This window comes from Carassius gibelio, chromosome A7, assembly GCF_023724105.1.
Source record: "Carassius gibelio isolate Cgi1373 ecotype wild population from Czech Republic chromosome A7, carGib1.2-hapl.c, whole genome shotgun sequence".
Classification (NCBI taxonomy): Eukaryota; Metazoa; Chordata; class Actinopteri; order Cypriniformes; family Cyprinidae; genus Carassius; species Carassius gibelio.
The window spans coordinates 33,433,511-33,453,956 of NC_068377.1; the positions used below are offsets into that span (position 1 = coordinate 33,433,511).

At 35.8% G+C, this 20,446-nt stretch overlaps 2 long non-coding RNA genes across 2 annotated transcripts; one reads left to right on the forward strand and one right to left on the reverse strand.

Annotated features, from left to right (window-relative positions):
• The first annotated feature begins 4,148 nt into the window (after positions 1-4,148).
• Positions 4,149-5,739, forward strand: LOC128016349 (uncharacterized). The gene is made up of 3 exons (XR_008184150.1): positions 4,149-4,289; positions 4,455-4,615; positions 5,003-5,739. It is a non-coding gene; the product is annotated as an uncharacterized LOC128016349 (long non-coding RNA).
• A 2,023-nt stretch (positions 5,740-7,762) lies between these two features.
• Positions 7,763-11,445, reverse strand: LOC128016350 (uncharacterized). The gene is made up of 6 exons (XR_008184151.1): positions 11,197-11,445; positions 10,237-10,336; positions 9,121-9,236; positions 8,887-8,971; positions 8,254-8,381; positions 7,763-8,133 (listed from the first exon to the last, which is right to left on the reverse strand). It is a non-coding gene; the product is annotated as an uncharacterized LOC128016350 (long non-coding RNA).
• Positions 11,446-20,446: the final 9,001 nt, after the last annotated feature.

The window sequence follows — 20,446 nt, forward strand, 5'->3', positions numbered from 1 at the left end:
CAAACAAACACAACGTTCTATACTTCAAGCAGCATTCAAAGTGGCACCTCATCACCTCCAGCTGTCTCCCTTGACACCCTTTCCTTGGGCAGGAGACAATTTAAAGTGAATCGATAGCTTTTCTCCCCTGTAGCATGGGAGGTAGGTTAGCGATTTCCCTGCCTCTCTCTGTCTCACCTCATTGGCATTTTCTATTTCCATTCCATTTTCAGCTAAATGCCGTTTGGCCTGTATTAAGCCCTGAACACAGCCGTCACTAATTCAGCACACAGAGAGTGCCAGAGCTTGGCTGAGTGGGCTTACTGCTTGGCTAGACACTAATGGATTTAATTCCATTCTACTATGAGTTTACCTGTTGGGCAGCATTTTAAGTGCTTAGAGCCAGTTCTGCATCGCTAAAGCAGGTTTGTTGGGGATTATTTAACATTAACATTTAAAATGAATAGAGAACCTCTCCATGAAATCAAAACTGTAGTTTTGTGGCTTTTTGTACATGGTCGTCTAGAATGGGATGCAAAGTCTGAGGCCAGTAGTAAAATGCTTTCATTGCTTGATTGGTTTGTTTGTTCATTCTATTTTCCAGATTTGAATTATGTTGTCATTCTTTACTGAAAAATGTAAATACATTTCAGAAAGTATTGACATACATACATCCTGAATGAAATTAAGGTTTGGATTCCTATCAAATTATTACTCTTATTATTATTTATTACACTTAATTTTAGGGATGTGTTGGCGCAAACATTTCCAATTTGCTCCCTTGTTGACAGACCCATGAGTAGGTAAAGTTTAAATCACTGTACGTCCTTGAATGAGGCACTTAACCCCAAGGCTGCTTCAAATGAGGCTTTGAATGCGTCGCAATTCAAAAACTGAATGTCACATTGAATGAAAGATCTCTGTTAAATGGCAGTTAGAAGTAACAATGCAGCGTCTTCACTCTACTGAATAAGTGTATGTCTTCCACATTATGCTTTATTGTATTGCAGCACTATGTTGGGGGAAAAAGTTTGTTATTTTCAGTTTAAGCTCCATTGTAAAAAAAAAAAAAAAAAAAAAAAAAAAACCTTTTACAAATGCTCGAAATAAACACTTAATAAATTGCTCAGAGAGGGATTACAATACATGTATCTTATTTTAAATATTCCAATAATTTTCAAAATTGTTTCAGATTAGTAGAATAATGGCCTATTTATACCAAACACACACACACAAACACACACACACACAAATAAGTGCAAACAGGATTTTAAATAGAAACAAGGCATTCTAATGGAGCTATTAAAGCAAATGGCTCATTAACTTGGTCTCTTTTCCTAAACAAATTAAGTATTATCAGTGTGATCAGTGATTTGTTAGCATAAAATATGCACATTTTCTACTAACATCTACACTTTTGCCTTGTAAGACATTCGTTTTCCCCTATCAATGTTCTTGTATCTTGTCTATACATCAAACGTCCATTAGCATTCTTTTAACATTTTACAGCTGTATCCATGAGCGTATAACACTGTGCCTTTTCTATTGTTCCTTGACACTGTGCAATTTAGGTTTCATCGAAAAGAAAGGTGACATTACATTACATGAAAATTCCACTGTGACAAATAACAAAATATAACATTAATCATTCACATTCTTGAACATAGCAAGCTGAGAAACATATATTAGTTGTTACATGCATACTTTGCATAAGCTTTCCATTACGTGGTGTTTACTCTGCAACGTCCCTCATCCGAATGCATGCAATAAATTCTGGATGCCATACTAATGCTGTTATGCATGCATGCTACATCTGGGACTGTCATGTTTCAGCACATGCATACACTGATACTGATAAGTGATTCAGCTTAACAATGTGTCTTTAATGCAACTGATGCAACACACAGCGATCAATTTTCCCACAAGGCCACCAGCGTTGTGACATGGAGAAACTGAGGGAGGAGATAAAGGAGTCAAGGATGAGTGAACAGTTGCAGTTTTATTCCTATCTTTCATCAGACTGCTGAGAGACAACTTTGATGTTGCAGTCAAGGTGCAGATTATGTCATGGTCTGTGTCCTCACACTATTCACTATGACTGCACTTCGCACAATTTAGTTTTACCCTTTAGATGGTACAAAGCTGTCACTGGGGTGGCACCCTAAGGTACAAAATTTAAAAGGCACCTTATTTACTCTTTAGAGGTAAAAATTTGAAAATAAATGTACATATTAATACTTTTTGAAACTGTACCATCCCAGTGACAGTTTTGTGCATTACAAGTCCAATTACTGACTATTCATATACTGTCATTTTAAAAGTCATGAAATTGTATCTGTTTGTTCAAACAGCGTAGGCAATAAATCTACATCAGAAAATTCAGGCCGTTCAAAAGGTTTAAGTCAGTAAGAATGTTTTTTTTATTGAAATGCGTGCCTTTATTCAGCAAGGAAGCTAAGTAATGACTTTTACATTGCTACAAAATATTTAAAAAGAAAATGCTGTTGTTTTCTATTAAATTTTCTACTGGTCAAATAATCTGGTGAAACATGTATGGTTTCCATCAAAATATCAAGCAGCATAACTTTTTTACTCTTGAATGATAGTGTATATAAATAATGTTTCAAGTTAAATATGACATATAAAGTTTAAGAACATCATTATGTTAACAATCTTTTTAAAGCATTTTTTTTTTCTGTTTCAGCATTTTCCTATTTATTTACATTTACATTTATGCATTTAGCAAAAACTTTTATCCAAAGCAACTTACAGTTCTCATGCTAATATTGTCTCTGCTTCTCCAAATATATCTTCTGTGGAGTATTAAGTCCAGCATAGTGCTGAGCTTTGTCATGTACCATAGATAAGTAAACCCTAACATTACGTCTAATTTTTGATGAGTGTTTGTCAAGAGTGGGAAAGTATTGACCGTATGAAAGCACTTGATTTACCTATGATGTGCTTTTTTTTTTTTTTTTCAAGTGCATTATGCGGAAACAACTCTTTTCCGTTATTACCGACCCTTTGCAGTCAGAGCCATTTCCACAAACACTTAATTTAAGTACAAGTACGTTGCATTTACTTCGATAAATAATTTAACACATGTCAAATGCTACTCTGAATATTTGAGTAGAAGTTATAACCCCATCACATCCTTGAGTTAGCCCAACCCATTCTCACTCCAAAGGCGTCAAAAACCGAAGCATGGTCAAGCGCCCCTAGCGTCACTTTTATGACGCCAAATGTGCCTCTCGGCGTCGACTATCGAAGCACTACGACCTTCATTGCTTTCAGTGGGAAACTTTTGGCGTCAGAATTCGACACGAGGACAGGAGATGTTTATCGCTATGAAATCACGTTCAAGAAGTCTCATTCAGCACACATCGCGCGATAATTGCTATCAGTTCCACAGTTTGGGTGAGTAGTCGTATATACGCTCTTTTAATGCCTTTTATCAAATGTATTCTGTCTTCTTTATTAATCAGATTAGTGCCATATGTTTAATCGCTGTATTATATCGGTCATCCGCGGCTGTCTTTGAGTTTCATTGCGTTTAAATAAATGAACACAGCTGCTAATTAGTGTGATTCAACTCTATCTGTCACGTGACGTGCCATAGACCTTCGATTCCGTTTTATATTATTATTAATTTCAGGATCAATGATGTAAGTTGTATTTGTAGTAAAATCATGGTAATCACGACACAATAATAAATGAAATGTGAAGTTAAAACACAGTAAATGGGACATTAGTAACTGTAACTGTAGTTTTACTATGATATATTAATAATCAATACAACAATACAATAATCACCAAACCAGCTATGTTTGTATCACTGTAATGCTAGTGTTTTTATGTGCTTTTATATGACAGATATCACAGTAATCATGTGTTCTGTACCATGCTTTTAATACCTTTTAATGTGAATCCAAAAAAATTAAAAATAAATAATAAAACATGTATTTTTCCATCTTGCAGTTCATTCATATCAGTTTATATATATATATATATATATATATTTATTTATTTATATATATATATATATATATATATATACATATATTTATTTATTTATATATATATATATATATATATATATATATATATATATATATATATATATATATATATTGCTCACAGATCATTATTAACATTCTGTATATAATTCAATTTTATTTTCTCTCCCCTTTTTTATTATTTATATTTTTAGCTGAAAAGACGTAAAGGCAGTCAGCCCAGTGGTGTTTCTGGAGAGGGATTCCTTCAGAAATGGAGAAGACAGAAAGCTGCGGAGGCAGATATTTGCAGCAGTAAGTCTGTGATAGTTTGTCTCTTTTATCAAAAATTCCTGCTGTTATAATTTGTACAGCATTTGTTGTTTCTTAAACTGTTGCACTGTCCAAATACCCACACTTGCCATCTTTTCACTTGACCACTTGATTACTTATTTGACGTCTTTCCTGTATTTGGCCTAGTGTTCGAGTGAGCATGATGACCACAAGTGTGTGTCAAACTTTTCATGACCTGATGACTGTGTTTCCCAATCCTGAACCTGGAGAACCCCAGCACTGCACGGTTTTGGCGTCTCTCTTATCTGCCTTGGAGTCTTCACTGATGAGCTGATGAGTTGAATCAGGTGTGTTTGATCAGGGAGACATCTCAAATGTGCAGTGTTGGGGTTCTCCAGGACCAGGATTGGGAGCCACTGCCTTATGGGACACTTATGTGTTTAAAGAGATTTTTAATATCTAATTATCAATATTTCACATACTGTACTAAACACATCACAGTCTTAATAATCCAGTTTAACACTTGTATGATATTGTACAAGCCCCAGGACGGTCTCATCTGACACTATCAAAAGAATTCATATGACTATAGCTTGTTATTAATTACTTGCTTTCAATAATGGATTCATTTAACATTTAATTTTACAGCATCTTTACAGAGGCTGCTTTTATGGTCTAAACAAAACACAGTGTAATGTATAAGTTTAATGTAATGTAATATTTCTGTTTTACAGGATTGTTTGAGGATAACACTGCAGTTCTCCATCACGCACAAGGACTCACCTCGTTAACTCTTTATCCCCCACACACACAGATATGGTCCCTGGATCAGTGATTAGACTTTGCAGTGGTTAGATTTTTGCAGAAGATGTAACTTTGTTTTATTTATAAGCTCATAATGAATACATTACAGAACCAGTGATGAAAACAATAGTTAAAAATAGTATTTTTCGTATTGATAAAGCATTTTGTTCTCTTTTTCAAGCTTCATACAGTGAACTTTTTAGACTTTAATTAAGAGTTTTAGTAAAGGAGATATTCATACACAGTCATCCCCTAGCTCCAGTCATGAAGTGAATTCATGATGTTATTGTCAAAGCTAGCAGGTGTTTGTTTTCCTGAACACTTTCTCTGTCTTCCATTGTTCAGACAATCAGTGTTTATTTGATGCTGTGCTGATTGAGTTTTATAGATGATATTGCACACTTGACATGCATGTCTTCATGGTGTTTTTTTGTGAGTTTGAAACATTTACATTGTGTTGTATAACATTTTGGTCAATTTAATTTTTTTAATAAAATTGATCTTTTTCCAGTGTTCTCTGAAAGACATACTGTATTTACTGTTTTGTTTTTTAATAAAAGCATTTTCATTTGCATACTGAAAATAGTTAATGTTTACAACATAACTGCCTTTTTATTCTTTATGGTGGCAAAAACGAGCTTGGTGACAGAGGATGCAGTGTAGTAATTTGGGCATGTTGTCTTTAAATGAGTTTCACATATCAATAAATAATGGAAGATCCTTACAAAAATATGCATGTTTATTATGCTTTATGTATTTATTTGTTCATTCATTCATTCATTAATTTATAATTTCTGTTTTTATTCCTAGGGTTCAAATGGTAGAGAATGGTAAATCACAGAAACACAAATGTGAACAATTTTAACTTTAAAACACAATGTAATATACAATGTAAATTTTAGAAGCACGTCATTTGATTAGTAAATATATTTGTCTTTGGTCAAAAAAAAAAAATAATACAAATCTTAAAAATGTGTCTTATATTTAATGAGAGGAATCTATCTGTTGGATACAACTGCGACTGCTGGGCATGTGCACATCAATATTGCCCAATTTTTGTCAAGCTGAACAACGGAGGAAGGTGAAGACGTTAATAAAACCGAATCTAATAAGTAGCAAGCTTAATCTATTGTTAACCGAATCTATCCCTTCAGCCGAAAAACGAAAGACATCTGTCATACATGGATAAGGAAGTGTGACGCTGCTGCTCAGCTTTGATGTCATTGGCTATGACTTTTCAGGACAGTCTGTGGTTGGACTATCTTTTAACCCATATTAAACAGCGCATCATGTTAAAAAGTATGTTTTGCTCCTATCATCACATTAGTAATATATTAAGTCAACAATGAAGTGTTGCTATCTTGAGAAAAATGACATCTTTAGCGAGATCCTAATCCTAACCCTAAGCATAACTTCAATGAACTACAAAAAACAGCCCCCTAGTGTTGCCTTTCTATAGATAGAACGACGGAGGCTTGTGGGTAATGTAGTTTAAAACTTTTTATTAACGAAACTAAATAAATTATTTATTTTAAGGTAAACTGGATATCTAAATATGTTTATTGTGCAAACATCTGTGATATATTTGAGAGGCAGGCTGAAATGTGATATTTTACAGTGAGCAATATTTAAAATGCTTTTATGCCAGCTTTCCACTTATTTCTGAAAACTGAGCTCAACATTATTTTATCAGCATAGCATAAGTAATAATCCTGCCCATTTTCTCTTTGATATGTTAATTGGACTCTGATTTACAGCCATTTGAAATGCACAGTTTTGGGCTCTTCCGGGGGGTGCTACTGGGCCCCTGGGGGTAGCAGGGCAGTAAAACCTACATATATGTATTCTCCTCATCATGAACAACAATCTGAGCTGAGTCACATTTATATCTGACAGTTTTCACAGTCCTCTGTTTTCTATTCTATTCATCATGGCTATTATACCTTTTGACAGGACATTGTGAGGCCATCTGATGAAACATGGAAAAATTAGAAAGAAATGACTTAATAATGAAAATAATAGATTATTTCTTTGATTTTTGAAGTAAATGGCAAGAAATATAATGGATGAACCTGCAACAACTTGCCTTTATCTATTCCCCACCTGTAAAGCAGTAATCAAGGACAATGTATACACATTGTGATACTTCACTATTACACAAGGACAAATTCATGCAGTGCTAAGAATATTAATTTATATATATATATATATATATATATATATATATATTAGCATTATATATAACTAATTAGCCGAAATCAGTGTAAAAATGTCCTCCTCACCCCCGTATCTTGCTCCTCAGGTGCTGGACATCAGTAATGTGCGTGCTCTTGGTTTTAATGCAGTACAAGATCCACGTTGATCATTCCTGCTACATTCTCAGTTATCCCTTAAGTGTTTGTAACAATAAAGCCCATGGCACCATCTTGTAATGCAGAATAATTAATCTTGTAACTCCCTGTATTTCACAAAAAAATGTGCATATTTGTTACTAAAATATAAAAAAAATACTTTCTGGTGTACTGATGTCCCAGATGTTATTAATCCGATCAAAAATGTTCATGTCTTAAATAAAAAAATAATCCCAATAATTAATATGTCGTTTTTCCAAGTCTAAAATAAACACATATGAGCCTACCTAGTAAAATGATGTATTTACCAAGAATCATCAGAACACAATATTCACCATTTTCATTTTATTGAAGCATAGACTATAAAGTTGATAAAGTAGCATCAAGACAAATAAGATTCAATGAAAATAATTATCATCAAAAATACATTAACCTCATATATAAATCAGTTCCCACGGATGAGTGATGAAATGTCCTTAAAAGTCACACAGTCCCATTCAGTCAACTGTGATACAGATCATGTGATACATATAAGACATGTGATACTGTTCCAGAAAATAATGATTCCCATCATCACATCTAAACTGGTTTCATCTCCCCATCGTGTTCTTCTTCTCTCGTGTCTGGAAACAGTTTGTGGTTGATGTCCAGCACTGATGTGGTGTAGCTTGTTCTCAGCCAGAGGATCTCTCAGTCCTAACATCCCAGACCTGGTCAAAGTGAAACACACAATGCAGAAGAAGTTGTTTAATGGACAGAGAGCGCAGCTTATGTTCTGTGTGGTTTTAGCAGGGTGAGCAACTATGACCCTTGTAGTACTGTGCACTTACCATTCTTCAAGCTGCTTTAAGACCTTTTGAGAAGCTTTTTCTCTGAAGACAATTTACCACATCCTCTTCTTTCTCTCCTTTCAAGAGCATCACTTGGTCAAAACCCCTCATTTGGCTGATGAGATCATCTGTACAAATAAAAATACTGCAATAAATATGTCATTCTGCAAGAATTAAGAAAAAGTTACAGAAGCAAAGGTCTTGCTCATGAGACATTAGCATGTGTAGTTCTCAGAGACTCTAGAATTCATCTGTTGTTGCAGTAAATGTGTTTTCTTCCTCTAGAATCTTTCTCCAAAGTTCCTGACTTCTCTCACAAATGTGTTTTAGTCTGTGCAGTGTAAGGCCTGGCTTCAAACCAATCAACTATCAATTCACAATTTATAACATAACATTTACAAAACAATGAAATAATGTCAATTGGTGTTTATATCAACTAAACCAATTTCATGATACTTGTCTGCTTTTAAAACAGGTGGTGTGTTTTTAAAAACATAATATTAAAAATGTCCAGTCACACTTTGCTAACATGCTGTAATTGTAATAGTATAAAACGAAATCAAGGCTGACATGACCAGTTCTGTGAGAGATCATCATAAAATGTTGTATAACATTGCTTCAACACACACATACCAAAGGACTTCTGTTTGTTTGAGCACAAGATGGCCGTCTTCATTTCTCATCCTGAGCAAATAATTTCCTTGGTCTTCCTTCTCTTCTGTGAAACAAGAAAATCTCTACTTACTCTCTGTGCAATTAATATTGCTCATTAAACATAATTAAGTTAATTTAAAGTAAGATTCAGACCAGAGCATTTGATGAGTAAATGTTGATTAAAAAATATTCTAAACAAATGTACAAATGTACCTGGGAAGAGCTGATCATGGCAAGATTCGCTGAGACTCAGTAATAGCTCTTTTAGGTTTTAGGAAGGTTTGTGAGGGTTGGCTCTTAAAATAGCTGTTGAGCTCGATATTTTAGACCTGAAAAAGAAGAACAGCATTATCTGAAAAAATTCCTGTAAGACAGAAGGAAGGACATATTATTAATTACGTGCAGCTTGTACATTACACCTCTGTAAAGATGCTGTATAATTAAATGTTAAATGAATCCATTATTGAAAGCAAGTAATTAATAACAAGCTATAGTCATATGAATTCTTTTGATAGTGTCAGATGAGATCGTCCTGGGGCTTGTACAATATCATACAAGTGTTAAACTGGATTATTAAGACTGTGATGTGTTTAGGGATCATTTTTAAGACTTTGACCCTGTCCAGATACCCACACTTGCAGTCTTGGCCACTTGAGAGTGTGTGTACATGACAGTGTGTGCACAAGACTGTCCCCGGTCTTAATAATGCCAAAGCACAGCGTCCTTAACACACACTAAACCTCTCCAATACTGCTCCGGAGCGCTATACAAAGCTTAGTGTATCCCATCATGCATCATGTTTTGGAATAAATCGTCAGACTTTTTGCCGAGATCTCACAAGAGGTCACGGAAAGCTGTCCAATGTACAGTATGTGAAATATTGATAATTAGATATTAAAAATCTCTTTAAACACATAAGTGTCCCATAAGGCAGTGGCTCCCAATCCTGGTCCTGGAGAAGCCCAACACTGCACATTTGAGATGTCTCCCTGATCAAACACACCTGATTCAACTCATCAGCTCATCAGTGAAGACTCCAAGGCAGATAAGAGAGACACCAAAACCGTGCAGTGCTGGGGTTCTCCAGGTTCAGGATTGGGAAACACAGTCATCAGGTCATGAAAAGTTTGACACACACTTGTGGTCATCATGCTCACTCGAACACTAGGCCAAATACAGGAAAGACGTCAAATAAGTAATCAAGTGGTCAAGTGAAAAGATGGCAAGTGTGGGTATTTGGACAGTGCAACAGTTTAAGAAACAACAAATGCTGTACAAATTATAACAGCAGGAATTTTTGATAAAAGAGACAAACTATCACAGACTTACTGCTGCAAATATCTGCCTCCGCAGCTTTCTGTCTTCTCCATTTCTGAAGGAATCCCTCTCCAGAAACACCACTGGGCTGACTGCCTTTACGTCTTTTCAGCTAAAAATATAAATAATAAAAAAGGGGAGAGAAAATAAAATTGAATTATATACAGAATGTTAATAATGATCTGTGAGCAAAATATTTATATATATATATATATATATATATATGAAAATAAATATATATATATATATATATATATATATATATGAAAATAAATAAATATATTTATATATATATGAAAATAAATATATATATATATATTAAAAAAAAAAAAAAAAAATATATATATATATATATATATATATATATATATATATATATAAACTGATATGAATGAACTGCAAGATGGAAAAATACATGTTTTATTATTTATTTTTAATTTGATTTTTTTTTTTTTTTTTGGATTCACATTAAAAGGTATTAAAAGCATGGTACAGAACACATGATTACTGTGATATCTGTCATAAAAAAGCACATAAAAACACTAGCATTACAGTGATACAAACATAGCTGGTTTGGTGATTATTGTATTGTTGTATTGATTATTAATATATCATAGTAAAACTACAGTTACAGTTACTAATGTCCCATTTACTGTGTTTTAACTTCACATTTCATTTATTATTGTGTCGTGATTACCATGATTTTACTACAAATACAACTTACATCATTGATCCTGAAATTAATAATAATATAAAACGGAATCGAAGGTCTATGGCACGTCACGTGACAGATAGAGTTGAATCACACTAATTAGCAGCTGTGTTCATTTATTTAAACGCAATGAAACTCAAAGACAGCCGCGGATGACCGATATAATACAGCGATTAAACATATGGCACTAATCTGATTAATAAAGAAGACAGAATACATTTGATAAAAGGCATTAAAAGAGCGTATATACGACTACTCACCCAAACTGTGGAACTGATAGCAAGTATCGCGCGATGTGTGCTGAATGAGACTTCTTGAACGTGATTTCATAGCGATAAACATCTCCTGTCCTCGTGTCGAATTCTGACGCCAAAAGTTTCCCACTGAAAGCAATGAAGGTCGTAGTGCTTCGATAGTCGACGCCGAGAGGCACATTTGGCGTCATAAAAGTGACGCTAGGGGCGCTTGACCATGCTTCGGTTTTTGACGCCTTTGGAGTGAGAATGGGTTGGTTAGCCACTCATGAGTGCCCTTGGTCTATAACACTGGGCTGCGACCCTCAATCTTTATGTGGATCTTTGCTTTTGTTTACAGCAAAAGTAAGAAAATTCTGAGCCGTTCATTCAAATTCAATGTCAAATTTAAAAAAGGAAAAAATGATAAGAAAAAAACAACAACAAATTTGAACATTTCCTGACTCAGCTTTAATAGTCCCTTGCTATTTCACAATATATGCATTTTGAAATCACTCAAAGAAGCGCATGCAATGATAAATGAGTGTGCTCCAATCCCAGGTCAGAAAGCTGTGCCTAGCTATTCTGTGCTTCTTCAAATGATTAGCCTAATGATTGTCCTGATTAAAGAAACAGAAGAGCAACAGTCGCCTACTACACGTATTCACTGCTTCATGGACAGGCATGCATGAGGGTGCAAAGGTTTTTCCTCAAAAATCTCAAGAGCCTTCACTTCTTCAATTTGGTTATTAAAGCTATTCAAATCAAGGCTTTCTGTGGTAAAGGCTTTCTTTTCATTACCAATGTCAGTTGGCTTCAGAACAACTTGTCGACCTTCATTTTCAAAAAAAGACATTTTGTATTTTAAAAAGAGTCAAAGCACTTGATATTTCGCCAGGATTTTCTGACATATAAAGATATTAAGGTAGCACACAAAACTAGAATGTGAAATATTCATAAATTCAACACACACTTACACACACAAACACACACACACATATTTTTTTTATATGCATGAAAGAATTAAGAGTAGGCATGCATGGCAATATGTAATTGAAAAAAGTATCATATCTACTGACATATTATAATATGACTATATATGTATATATATGTATGTATGTATGCAGAGGTGTCAAGTAACGAAGTACAAATACTTCGTTACTGTACTTAAGTAGAAATTTGGGGTATCTATACTTTACTTGAGTAATTATTTTTCAGCCGACTTTTTACTTCTACTCCTTACATTTTCACGCAAGTATCTGTACTTTCTACTCCTTACATTTAAAAAAATAGCTTCGTTACTGCTATTTCATTCCGGGTTGTTATCGTTCAGAGAGAGAGAAAGAAAAAAAACCTATCCAGATAAATCGCGCCATCAGGATGGAGTGAATTTGATTGTGGTTGGATGAGAAGTATACACATATACCATTCCGACACCCTATTTGTCCATACGCGATCCATCACACCTGCACATGACACAAATCACATCACACTGCATAGACAGTTTTGTGTTCGTTTATCAAAAAATATATTTCTTAAAAGTAGGTTGGAACCAGTAGTATCCGATCGCCTCAGAGTCAGTCCGCTTAAATTTCTAATGAAACCGGCGTCAGTCCGGTCTCCTCCCGTCTTTCAGCGCGCTCTTCAATCCGCCGACCACGGTGGAGCAGCGCGAGCTCAAACAGAGACAGAGGACACAAGGTGTGTGTTTACCGATAGATTGTTAGAATATCTGTATCTGTGAAGTTCTTTGTCATAAATACAGTTTACAAAAGGTCACGATCAGTCGGTTTCTCATCTACTGTAAAGTTTTCGCTTGTCACCGCTAATCACGAAACAGCTGTTTCCCTACACTTATTTAAATATACTTCATTTAATTATACGTACATACACTGCTGTGCAAAAGTCTTAGGCAGTATTTTCACTTAAAAGAATGGTGTTCGGCCAGTTATTTATATATTTTGCTGTAGAGTGTCGCAGAACCTGATTTTACCAAGTGAGACATGTTCCTGGGACAACATCTTTGTTGACCCTGGAACAACATTGTGATTAACCAATCAGATTTGAAGAACCAGTTTATAGATTTTGTGAAGTTTACGCTTAAAATCAGTGTTTGGTGCTTGTACATCAGTGTCATTCATCTATCATTTCCTCTGATTTTAGGGATTACTCATGGTTAAGGTCAGGTTTAGGTGTAGGGATATGGTTAAGAATATATTTTTGGAGTAAAATGTTGTTCCAGGGTCAACAAAATATGTTGACCTAGGAACACATCGAACTTGGCAAAATCAGGACGTGCGTAGAGTGTCAGTATAAAATATCAGTTTACATTTCCAAACATTCATTTTGCCATCGTCAAACTGCTTGTGCATTCAAAATCGCACTAGATTATTATTACAATTAATGGCAAACTACTGTCCTACTGACACATTGCAGCAAAAGATATAAATAACTGGCTTAAAACCCTTTTTTGGGGTGAAAACACTATTCTTTCTTTTCCATAAGACTTTTGCACAGTACTGTATTTTAAAAACGAGATTGTTGCTACTTTATAAAGAATGAGCATACAGTAATTCACAGAACTGATTTAAGACAGTGACAGACAGCACTCATCTTAACTAAATATCAGAGTGAGTGACAGAGATACAGTAGAAACATTATGTGTACTTTTGTATTAAATAATGACCCAGATTGTGAAATACATTTATTAGCCTTAGATTAAGGGAAGCACAATTTAGGAAATGAGAGCATCCAAGGTGAAAGCTATGGATTTATTTTAAATATTTGTAATGTTCTTTAATGTTATCCATAGTTTTTTTTGTAGTTCTTTTTTTTTTTTTAAGTATCGGTTCAGGCACGTTGAGGCGCCAGTACCATTTTAAAAGTATCGAAAAGGCACTGGACCCTACTTAAAAGTTATTATTTATTTCTCACTACTGGCTGATTTGCCAAATGGGTGCTTTCTCTTCGTCCTCCACAAATTAAGCTACTGTAGGTAGTTGGGTAGTGAGACGTTTTAATAAATTATCGTTTGCGATTAATGACGCAAATGACAATGTTGTGAAATCTAGGCTATAAAGCATCACAGTCCCACCCACAGCTGGTGCCGGAACTAAAAAGTCAATGCAATTTCTGCATTGACATTTGGGGTATAAGCCATTAAAACGTAACCATACATGGTAGACTTAAAACCAGCTACGGCTGTAATAAGCGACAGTATATGCTCATATAAACGTAAAAAGATCATGGGTCACTAACGTAAAAAGATCATGGGGCACTAACCTTGTTTTGATCTAAATGCCTTTTATTCGCGATGTCTTGGCTAAGTACTTCATTACCCACAATCCTGAACAATCCCACAATCCCACAGTGATGCATCTGATTGGTGGAGCTCGTATAATCGTCTGGTTAAACCCCTCGAAGGTCCGTGAAGACTGAAGATCATTAATAAAAAAATAAAATAAAATAAAAACTTGTATTGCGTTTTTGCACGGTAGACTTATCAGTGCAATCATGATCTCCTTGGCTGCCATTGAGAGTTTTGCAGGGAGGTTGGTAACTTTAGTTAGCATTATCGTCCACTTTAGCTAGGCTACTGTAGCCTCCATATGAAATGAGTCATATCAAGCATTTTATAATGCCACTGTCAAAACAATATTTAGCCTAGACATACCTTTTTGTGCATTTACTGAACATTTGTGTAATGGCAACGACATGTGTTGACAACTGAGCAGTGATTGCAGTCAGATACAAAGCACTGCACCATTGCTGACGTTATCGTTAACCACTTTCACACACGCACACAATATAAAATACACGATGATAAAATAAAAATCAATACACAATACATATATAAAACACTATTTATTTACACGATTAATACTGAAAGAACTGCTATTACTGCACATTCACTATATAAAATAAAATTCACTGGAGGAAAAAGTTCGCGCGAGCGGCCGTCATCAGATTTGGATGTCGCTCAAAAGGCTCGTTGCCTCGTTCGCAGTTGTGGCTTCAGTCGAATTCAATGGGGAGCGGGGGTTTATGGGATGAGTAGTTCCTGCGCTCGAAATGAAAATATGTACACAGTCTTGTACCTTTGACTTTTTTTGGATTTTGTCTTAATTTTTTCACTTGAAATGATATGTTATATGCAGCCGTGGCTGGTTATCCTCACACATGCTCTAAAACTCTTTAGATACGGATTTTTCCAAAAGTGAATGGGAGAAATGAATGGGAAATTTACTTCCGGCACCAGAGCTCTCTCGGGCTGTGGGTGGGACTGTGAAGCTCTATATCAACTTTGTAACTCGTTACCCTCCGAACACTGGACATAGCAGACGTATGTACCGAATACAAGAAGCTATCAATCAAGAAGGTATCAGGATTATGAGTTATTTTTCATTTTTAGTTTTTGAATAATCACTTAGATTAATCAATCATTTTGACAGCACTATAATGTTTATTGTAAATAGTCAACCACACAAGAGTAATTGTTTCTTAGCCTGCACCAATCTTCTTGTCCATTGCCCTCACAGATTCCTGCAGCTAAGCTTGGATGTACATTTACATTCCATTCAAGGTTATTGATGACATGACATGACTTTTTGCACCATAACAATACTTATTGGCAACTAGTCATCATATCTCTAGCTCTTTAATGTATTTGCATTGTACTAAAATGAGTTCATTTTCAATGGGCATATATGTGGCTGAAACAGGTAGCCTAGTGCAACCCAAATTTTTCAACATGAACATTTTAATATAACATTATAGTCATTATGGCCTTTAGAAAAATGTTTTTTTGAGGAGGTGGGGTAGTGCACAATAAGCCCTTGTGGCACGGCCCAAGCTTTTGTTTTTAATGGCATTTTTTTCCTTACATTACTTTTACTTTTATACTTTAAGTAGTTTTTTAAACCAGTACTTTTACACTTTTACTTGAGTAAAAAGCGTGAGTTGATACTTCAACTTCTACAAAAGTCTTTTTAAACCGTAGTATCTATACTTCTACTTGAGTAATGAATGCCAATACTTTTGACACCACTGTATGTATGTATATATATGTATACACTGTCACACTACATATATTATTTTATAGTACAACCTTTCAGCTAATTGAAACATAATTAGATTATTGAAGTCAAAATGTTAAAAGTTTCAGAAACAATAAATAAAAATATAATGCCTGTTTTGCCCAAAAACAATCAGAAATCAAATAGAAGTTGTAATTAATAAATGGTATTCAATTATAAGATATAAAGATGTAACAATAACATTGCTGGATTTGCTGCATTCACTTTTGGGGGCAGAATACACACACACACACATTTTCTAATTTAAGAGGGTTCCTTTTAAACACATCCCTTCTGACAACTTCCCATGTGACAATTAGCCCCGGTCTCTTCCATAATTTAAATTCTCTTAGAAACTCATCAAATTATGGTTTATTACCAATTTCTTGTCTCCATTTTTATTTTATTTTTTTCTGGAGGTTGTGTATTTACGTGCAAGTATGTATGTGTACAAAATTATTTACACTGATCATTTCGTTCCAATAAACCCCATTCCTCTCTAAATACACAGTGGATTGCTCTCGAAAGCAGGGCCGCGAAAAACTGTCTTATTAGTGCAGTTCATTAAAATCATTAATAGTCATGAAATGAGAGTCGCCAGAGTCCGAAAGGCTTAATGCCCTATCCATATTAATTGGGCACCAGCAAATCTGAACTGAAAAAGAAAAGGATAGAAAGAAGGGATGGGGGGTGGACAGCACATGAATTACACTGCGCTAACAACCTCCTTGCTGGACGCACCCTGTCTTTCCCCTCTCCGATTAAAATTCAGATTCATTCAAATTGATTATATTAAGGGACTCATGTGCTTAATTAGCTGCAGTCCATTCTGAAACAACTGACAGAGGCATTGTAGTACACCTGACTGTGAAAGGTGAGGGCATAAGGAGGAGGGCAGGTGAATAATGGTATGGGATTTGTGTTAGCGTCTAAGTACGGACACATTTTGACTTCTTTCACCTTTGCTTTGAGTGTATTTTCTCTGCAAGTTACATGTGACTACATATATGAAGAGTCATATAGACGATTCTTTACAAACTGACTGTAAGCCTGGTCTCACAAATGCATTAAAAAACAAAGGCTTTTCAATTGGCCGCATGCAGCTAAACACAATTGTCTTTCTTCTGTGATCCCAATTATTATTATTTATTTTTTTTGCATACAGAGTTTGGTCATGCATTTATGTGTCTTGAAAGTCTTGAAAATGAATATAGTGACAACTGCAATCAATCCAACATTAAAATCAAATAGTGTGTACAAAACTAAACTGAATGCATCAGACGGAAGGAAGGAGTAATAAGTCTAGACTTATTCACATATTTTGTCTCTGTATCATCTTTCTGTGTCTGAATATGCTTATTTACCTACTGTGTATTCACTCTACAGTATAAGCAGGAGATCAAATTAGTAGAGTGTCTGAATATACAGAATTCATGCAACAGTAAGGCTTAACCAAAAAAAAAAAAATCCTGCCACTTCTTACAAAACTGTTTCATTCTGGAAAATCAAAACAATATTTTAAGCTAATTTATGCACAAATAAAAAGCCCAAAGGCTTTCATAAGTAGAAAAGACAACAAAGGAAAGAGAATGTGGTGGTTAAAAACAGCAGCTTTATGAACACAAACAAAACACAGAAGCCTCTGTTAATGGTGGTTTACTTACAATTGCCACAGATAATATGTCTTTGGTTGCGAGTTACTTTGGTCAACAATAGCAGACACCACAGTGAAACTGTTGCCATTCATGTTTCTTGTTTACAGTTGCATGGTTGCACAATTACTGAATTTCTGGAGTGGTCTGTGCTCCAAACACACAGAATTCACTCTTGCATTTAAATGACTTTCAAAACATTTTAGTGTCTATGTGGGCCTTTGACTTTAAGGCTGTAGAAAAAGTGACCAAAGATAAACAAGAATGTGATAACTTTGACAAAGGAAACATTAAGAGGTTGAGGAAATGCTGCATGGAAGGTTTTGAATAGAATTGTGTATTATTGTGATGTTTTTATCAGCAGTTTGGATGGCACCCATTCACTGCAGAGTTGCTTTTGCATCTGCAAAATGCATAAATGTGAATGTAGACTTGGGTTCATAAGGGGACTGAAAGGGGTTTGTGTAATATAACTGTAAACTTAAAATAAATTATAAAAAACAAACCACTGCAAGGCTGTTTACTGAAGTTAAGGCCTTTTCACATCAAGGACAAGAACTATAAAGATATATGCGTTCTCAATATTAAAGAATAGCAGAGTCCACATCACAGCTATAATGATAAAGGCAAAGAGAAACAATACCTTTGAAATAATTCAGAACAATTTTTTTTCCAGCTGATGAATGATAAGAACATTGACAGCCAATCAAAATCAATCCAGCTATGATGAGCTCAAGAATTTAAAGTGGCGGACAGGTGTGTGCTTTGAATAAACAGACGATATCGTCCGCTGGTGTGGACGCTAATATAGTTATCTTTATACTGTAGTTATCATTCTTGGTGTGAACAGGCCTTTACAGTCATAGTCGACTTTTTGTTAAACACTAAAGTCACATGCTTCAAGGGAAAGGCTTCAGAGAAACAAAAAAAGTCAGTGCATGAAACAGTATAATCTGTAGTACTGAAATAAAGTTGTATGGCTAGTATGTCAGTGTGCCATTTCAAATAAGATCTTCAGCTTTAATAAGATCCTTCCTTGTATTCAGAATAATCGACCCCTAGTGGAGCTCACATGAACAACATGCGCTCGTTTCTCCACTAGCCTCATCTCTTTTCCTCCCTCGGCAGAGTGAGAACTTATGGGTTCCGGCCAGCAAGATGACAGCGGTACAAATGCTGGATAGATAAGGCTGCGACCCAAGGGCCGGCCGGAGGTTGAGATGAATACATTACTTAGACAGCGACGAGAGACCTGGGTCAGGGCGGTTCGAGATCCAGGGCGCCCTTAACTAAATCTGCTGCATCTGTAACAAGGAGGGCCCAGGGAGAAGAGGACACGGCGCATGTAGAGAAGGAGAGAGCGAGAGAGAACGGAGAGGGAGGGGGTTTGTCCTCCAGAGTCCCCTAAGACATCTCGCAGCACTCGAGGAAGGTCTGCAAAACTGGCTGACATCCCAAATGCAAGGCCTCTTTATCACAAGGCCCCGCTCTATCAAGTCTGCGAGTCGAGATGATGTGTGTGAGTGTGTGTGCCAGCCAATGGCATCATTTATCCAGCAAGGCAGACAAAAACAAGCTGCTGCCAGTATTGATGGGCCCTCCTCAGGGCCCTCTGCGGATTGGGGTCACCGGGTCAGTGGTCGCCAGCAATCTGGAGGTAAATGGAAACTGGGGGCTGTTAGATGTATGACCTGGGCACCGCAGAACAAAGCCCAGGTGTGTGTATGTGTGTGTTCGTATAAAAGCTAGCAGCTCCCTTTCTACTATATTGTACCGCTCTTCCTCTAACCCTGCCCTTTATAGATAACCGGATTAAGTTCTTGTTTATTGCCAGGATTTTGACCTCACTTACTCTCATATCTTCATTGATCTGCCTTCCCAGTGTAGCACGATAGCAAGCCGGCCAATTTAGTACAATAGGACTGTGCTGCGAGGCACATGCTTGGAGAAGCGCTCCTCTCGGTCGCTCTCAGTGCACTGAATGGCTGATCAAAGGGGGGTGACAGTACTGAACTTAAAGGGGGTTCAAATTAAGAAATGAGAGAGAGTTGATGAAATTTGAAAATGAAGGAACATTTCAGTGGTGCTTTCAATGCAAAACTCACCATCAAGGTGCTAAGGTGTTGTGGATGGTTCTTAGGGCATCTATAGATGGTTCATCAGGTCTTCAGGAAGGATGCTAAAAGGCTTACTCACATATCTCATCCCAAAGACCCCAGGATATTCTGGTCACTAGCTTACAGCTTAAAACACTCAGTCGAATGAAAGCTAAGCGGTCATTTACACAATGCTAAAAACAGAAGACTTATACACTTTGGCCAATCATTTACATGACAATGGCAGTTTGGGGGCCTAAAAATGGATCTCAAAATGCAGGTTTTTTGAAAAAGATGCCTTTATCGTTTCCAGGTAAACTAATGATAATATCTATAGGCACATAATATATTACTGCCCTATAAATGTACCCTAAGTCTATTTAAAAAAAAAAAAAAAATTTGTTGGCCCATTTGATTATCTGCCAAGGGAACATAAGTTGCTTAATCACTTAAA